Source organism: Schistocerca cancellata, chromosome 7, assembly GCF_023864275.1.
Source record: "Schistocerca cancellata isolate TAMUIC-IGC-003103 chromosome 7, iqSchCanc2.1, whole genome shotgun sequence".
Taxonomy (NCBI): Eukaryota; Metazoa; Arthropoda; class Insecta; order Orthoptera; family Acrididae; genus Schistocerca; species Schistocerca cancellata.
Genome location: NC_064632.1, coordinates 82,806,443 through 82,813,350, shown reverse-complemented (window position 1 = coordinate 82,813,350; position 6,908 = coordinate 82,806,443). Strand labels below are relative to the sequence as shown.

The 6,908-nt window shown below is 43.9% G+C and overlaps 1 non-coding gene across 1 annotated transcript; it reads right to left on the bottom strand.

Annotated features, from left to right (window-relative positions):
- Positions 1 to 540: 540 nt before the first annotated feature.
- Positions 541 to 615, bottom strand: Trnat-ugu (transfer RNA threonine (anticodon UGU)). Its single transcript has one exon. It is a non-coding gene; the product is annotated as a tRNA-Thr (tRNA).
- Between the last annotated feature and the right edge of the window lie 6,293 nt (positions 616 to 6,908).

The window sequence follows — 6,908 nt, the reverse complement described above, 5'->3', positions numbered from 1 at the left end:
TGCGATTTCAGAACATGAAGAAACGAGAGACAATTTGATCTTTGGAAAACAAATACGATCAAGTGACGAACATCACTATCTGGTTTAGACTTGGATTTTTTTTTCTAAAATGCCAAGGAACTTGTAATTAATTTTAATTTGCTTTATTACTTTTAAATGTCAGTTGAAAATTATGTACTACTGTGGAATGTTATGACTAATAAAATATTTTAACTTAAAAAAAAAGGGGGGCCCGGGTTCGATTCTAAGCTGAGTAGGGGCTTTTCTCCGCTCAGGGACTGAATGTCGTGTTGTCTTCATCATCATTTCATCCCCATCTGGCGCGCAGGTGGCCCAATGTGGCGTCGAATGTAATAAGACCTGCACCAAGGCGGCCGGACCTGCCCCGTATGGGGCTCCCGGCCAATGACGCCAAACGCTCATTTCCATCTGCGCCATTGAAAACGTCTCCAGCCTATCTCTGAAGGAATGATAATTAAATGGACACCCTAGCTGGATACAGGCGTTGATGTACTTCATTGGGGACATGTTGAAAATGTGTGCCCCGACCGGGACTCGAACCCGGGATCTCCTGATTACATGGCAGACGCTCTATCCATCTGAGCCACCGTGGGCACAGAGGGTAGTGCGTCTGCAGGGACTTATCCCTTGCACGCTCCCCGTGAGATCCACATTCCCAACATGTCCACACCACTATATTCGTAGTGCGCCTAAGAGATGTTTGCCCATCATACTCATGTAACTGTTCTTTCGGGAACAGATACTACCGCCATATATAGTATCTCTGAAGGCTCTCTATCTAGCTGGTGGCTGGATGGCTAAAACTCAGGCTGACTGCATAACGAGATAGAGCTGCTCCTAGTCAACGACGAGACCTCCTGCAGGAATTCATCGTTGAACTTGTAATCTGATACTATCTGGTCATTTATTTCATTACGGACGTTAGGACGTTATCTTGCGTACCTAATTTGAAGAGAGCTGACAGGTATTACCCAAATTAAGAACTTCAACCGAGTCTTTCTGAGCGTTTTTTGGACCGGAGAAACTGTGTAGTAACGGGTGGCTCAAAAGGACAGAAGAGATTTCAGTTGTTCATTACAGTCAAACTGTGACAGAAACGCACTGCGAATGTCACTGGATAGAGGAAGACTCAAAGTTTGAACGCAGCTGCGCCGTTGTTTATTTGTAGGAACGTGGCGAGTACACCACAACAGAAATCATTCTGTGTTTTGGAATTTGAGTGAAGTCAGTCAATTGTTCAAGTTCTCTATGTAGTCCGCCATGTATTCAGCCCAAGAAGCCGCCTCTGCACAAGCAGATGCATGACTGGCATAGATATTGGAAGTTGGTTGCATTTGCAGCACTGGTCGGCCATTCATGTCTGATGAAAATTTCGAGCGTATCCGATAGGCGTTCACACGGAGCCCTCTGAAACCCACAAGACGGGTAGGCCAGGAACTTCAGCTCCCTCAAACAACGGTGTGGCATGTTCTGAAACGACGCACGCGTATGAAGCCTTATAAATTGCAGTTACTGCGGCAACTACGTCCCGGTCACCATATCAGTAGTAACGAATTTTTCATGCTGCTTCTTCAGGATACTGCAGGTGACACCTTTTCCGAACCACTCATCCTTTCGGACGAATAGACGTTTCATCTATCAGGTAAAGTATACAGCCATAATGTATGAATTTGCTGGTCACAGTATCATGCCGTCATTGTTGAACATTAAAGGGACTCGCCGAAAGTGATTATGCTTGTGCCACTTCTCTTCACAAAGTTTATGGTCCTTTCTTTTTTGCGGGGGAATGTGTGACAGGAATGTCATACTTGGAAATGCTACAAAACTGGTCGTTTTCTCAACTCTACGAATATTCCAATGATTTCATTTTTGTGCATGACGGTGCCCCGTCTCACTTTCACTTTGAGGTACAGCGTCATCTTAACAACACCAAGCCACAACGTTGGGTCGGAAGATGTGGACAACAAGATCTTGTCTTTTGTCTCCCAGACCACCTGACCCTCACAAAAAAATGGCTCTGAGCACTATGGGACTCAACTGCTGTGATCATAAGTCCCCTAGAACTTAGAACTACTTAAACCTAACTAACCTAAGGACAGCACACAACACCCAGCCATCACGAGGCAGAGAAAATCCCTGACCCCGCCGGGAATCGAACCCGGCAACCCGGGCGTGGGAAGCGAGAACGCTACCGCACGACCACGAGATGCGGGCTGACCCTCACATCTAGCGAATTTTTCTGAGGGGATACATAAAAGACAGAGTCTATCTACATCTACATCCATACTCCGCAAGCCACCTGACGGTGTGTGGCGGAGGGTACTTTGAGTATCTCTAGCGGTTCTCCCTTCTATTCCAGCCTCGTATTGTTCGTGGAAAGAAAGATTGTCGGTATGCCTCTGTGTGAGCTCTGATCTCTCTGATTTTATCCTCATGGACTCTTCGCGAGATATACGTAGGAGGGAGCAATATACTGCTTGACTCCTCGGTGAAGGTATGTTCTCGAAATTTCAACAAAAGCCCGTACCGAGCTACTGAGCGTCTCTCCTGCAGAGTCTTCCACTGGAGTTTATCTATCATCTCCGTAACGCTTTCGCGATTACTAAATGATCCTGTAACGAAGCGCGCTGCTCTCCGTGGGAACTTCTCTATCCCTTCTATCAACCCTATATGGTGCGTGTCCCACACCGGTAAGCAGTATTCACGGAGTGGGCGAACAAGTGTACTGGAACGTATTTCCTTTGTTTTCGGACTTTCCTTTGTTTTCGGACTACATTTCCTTAGGATTCTTCCAATGAATCTCAGTCTTGCATCTGCTATATCGACGATTAATTTTATATGGTCATTCCATTTTAAATCACTCCTAATGTCTACTCCCAGATAATTTATGGAATTAACAGCTTCCAGTTGCTGACCTGCTGTATTGTAGCTAAATGACAAAGGATCTTTCTTTCTATGTATTCGCAGTACATTATACTTGTCTACATTGAGATTAAATTGCTATTCCCTGCACCATGCGTAAAGTCGCTGTAGGTCCCCCTGTGTTACAGTACAATTTTCCCTTGTTACAACCTCTCGATGTACTACAGCATCATCCGCAAAAAGCCTCAGTGAACTTCCGATGTTATCCACAAGGTCATTTATATATATTGTGAATAGCAACGGTCCTGCGACACTCCCCTGCTGCAGAGCTGAAATCACTCCTAAATCGGAAGACTTCTCTCTATTGACAATGACATGCTGCGTTCTGTTATCCAGGAACTCTTCAATCCAGTCATACAGTTGGTCTGATAGTCCAAATGCTCTTACTTTGTTCATTAAACGACTGTGGGGAACTGTATCGGACGCCTTGCGGAAGTCAAGAAACACGGCATCTACCTGGAATCCCGTGTCTATGGAGCTCTGAGTCTCGTGGACGAATAGCGCGAGCTGCGTTTCACACGATCGTCTTTTCCGAAACCAACGCTGATTCGTACAGAGTAGATTTGTAGTCTTCAGAAAAGTCATTATATGTTGTTGATGTTGTGGTCTTCAGTCCTGAGACTGGTTTGATGCAGCTCTCCATGCTACTATATCCTGTGCAAGCTTCTTCATCTCCCAGTATCTACTGCAACCTACATCCTTCTGAATCTGCTTAGTGTATTCATCTCTTGGTCTCCCCCTACGATTTTTACCCTCCTCGCTGCCCTCCAGTACTAAATTGGTGATCCATTGATGCCTCAGAACATGTCCTACCAACCGATCCCTTCTTCTGGTCAAGTTGTGCCACAAACTTCTCTTCTCCCCAATCCTGTTCAATACTTCCTCATTAGTTATGTGATCTACCCATCTAATCTTCAGCATTCTTCTGTAGCACCACATTTCGAAAGCTTCTATTCTCTTCTTGTCCAAACTATTTACCGTCCATGTTTCACTTCCATACATGGCTACACTCCATACAAATACTTTCAGAAATGACTTCCAGACACTTAAATCTATACTCGATGTTAAAAAATTTCTCTTCTTCAGAAACGCATTCCTTGCCATTGCCAGTCTACATTTTATATCCTTTCTACTTCGACCATCATCAGTTATTTTGCTCCCCAAATAGCAAAACTCCTTTACTACTTTAAGTGTCTCATTTCCTAATCTAATACCCTCAACATCACCCGACTTAATTCGACTACATTCCATTATCCTTGTTTTGCTTTTGTTGTTGTTTATCTTATATTCTCCCTTCAAGACACCATCCATTCCGTTCAACTGCTCTTCCAAGTCCTTTGCTGTCTCTGACAGAATTACAATGTCATCGGCGAACCTCAAAGTTTTTATTTCTTCTCCATGGATTTTAATACCTACTCCAAATTTTTCTTTTGTTTCCTTTACTGCTTGCCAATATACAGATTGAATAACATCGGGGAGAGGCTACAACCCTGTCTTACTCCCTTCCCAACCACTGCTTCCCTTTCATGTCCCTCGAGTCTTATAACTGCCATCTGGTTTCTGTACAAATTGTAAATAACCTTTCGCTCCCTGTATTTTACCGCTGCCACCTTCAGAATTTGAAAGAGAGTATTCCAATCAACATTGTCAAAAGCTTTCTCTAAGTCTACAAATGCTAGAAACGTAGGTTTGCCTTTCCTTAATCTTTCTTCTAAGATAAGTCGTAAGGTCAGTATTGCCTCACATGTTCCTGTATTTCTACGGAATCCAGACTGATCTTCCCCGAGGTCGGCTTCTACTAGTTTTTCCATTCGTCTGTAAAGAATTCGTGTTAGTATTTTGCAGCTGTGGCTTATTAAACTGATAGTTCGGTAATTTTCACATCTGTCAACACCTGCTTTCTTTGGGATTGGAATTATTATATTCTTCTTGAAGTGTGAGGGTATTTCGCCTGTTTCATACATCTTGCTCACCAGGTGGTAGAGTTTTGTCAGGACTGGCTCTCCCAAGGCCGTCAGTAGTTCTAATGGAATGTTGTCTACTCCGGGGGCCTTGTTTCGACTCAGGTCTTTCAGTGCTCTGTCAAACTCTACACGCAGTATCGTATCTCCCCTTTCACATTCATCTACATCCTCTTCCATTTCCATAATATTGTCCTCAAGTACATCGCCCTTGTATAGACCCTCTATATACTCCTTCCACCTTTCTGCTTTCCCTTCTTTGCTTAGAACTGGGTTTCCATCTGGGCTCTTGATGTTCATGCAAGTGGTTCTCTTATCTCCAAAGGTCTCTTTAATTTTCCTGTAGGCAGTATCTATCTTACCCTTAGTGAGATAAGCCTCTACATCGTTACATTTGTCCTCTAGCCATCCCTGCTTAGCCATTTTGCACTTTTTGTCGATCTCATTTTTGAGACGTTTGTATTCCATTTTGCCTGCTTCATTTACTGCATTTTTATATTTTCTCCTTTCATCAATTAAATTCAATATTTCTTCTGTTACCCAAGGATTTCTACTAGGCCTCGTCTTTTTACCTACTTGATCCTCTGCTGCCTTCACTACTTCATCCCTCAAAGCTACCCATTCTTCTTCTACTGTATTTCTTTCCCCCATTCCTGTCAATTGCTCCCTTATGCTCTCCCTGAAACTCTGTACAACCTCTGGTTCTTTCAGTTTATCCAGGTCAAGTCATTATACTCGAACATAATACGTGTTCGAAAATTCTACAACTGATCGATGTTAGAGATATAGGTCTATAGTTCTGCACAACTGTTCGACGTCCCACCTCTTCAAGAGCCTGAGAAACTGATTCGTAGTAGCTGTCGATTCAGTGAACAGGGACCTGTTGATGAAATACACTACAGTTTCGTTCTTTGTCGAGAAAAGCTTGGCACACATGTTGAGTGTTCGATATAATGTCTCTCCGAACATAAAACCTCAAACCCACCTCTGTCCAGGGGCATTCACCGTGCATTTCTACCTTTCGTAATTTTTGTGTAATAAACAACAGAAATCTGGTCTTTCCTTTTGAATCGTCCTGTGTTCTGTCCTGCACAATGGGGTCTGAGATGTTCCTTCAGAGATGGAGGCAAAAAAACGCACCCCTGGCGCGATGTTGGGGGGTGAGGAGGGAGTCCAGAGATAAGACAGGCTGGTGCCGGCATGGGTCTCCCTCCGCAGACGCGTCGCTCCGTCGGTAGCGACGAGGAGCAATGCGGAGGACTGTGGTATGCGTTCCGTCACGTAGCTAGCGGTGTACTGCGCGACTGAGCTCACAACCTTCATTGTGCTCGTAATTAACCCTTCCACGGTTGCAAGGGCCTAGCATCCTGCCTGCCCTACTCTCGAATGGTTGCTAACGTACTGTGCACCTGGACGGTGGGGCGGTTGACACAACCTGACGATTCCTGTAGGCTACGCCCTTTGTAGGCTAATCACACGTTCCAGAGCACATAGAATATTTTTCAGCAGTACCCTTTGTAAAATCGGTATCACACTGTATGGTCACAGGGGTGCAGTTTCTGTAACCACGAAAAATCTTAAAAATTAATCTAACAACATTTGTAATTATGACTGAAAACTTCTGTAGCTTGTAACAATATACAGGGTGTTTCAAAAATGACCGGTATATTTGAAACGGCAATAAAAACTAAACGAGCAGCGATAGAAATACACCGTTTGTTGCAATATGCTTGGGACAACAGTACATTTTCAGGCGAACAAACATTCGAAATTACAGTAGTTACAATTTTCAACAACAGATGGCGCTGCGATCTGAGAAACTCTATAGTACGATATTTTCCACATATCCACCATGCGTAGCAATAATATGGCGTAGTCTCTGAATGAAATTACCCAAAACCTTTGACAACGTGTCTGGCGGAATGGCTTCATATGCAGATGAGATGTACTGCTTCAGCTGTTCAATTGTTTCTGGATTCTGGCGGTACACCTGGTCTTTCAAGT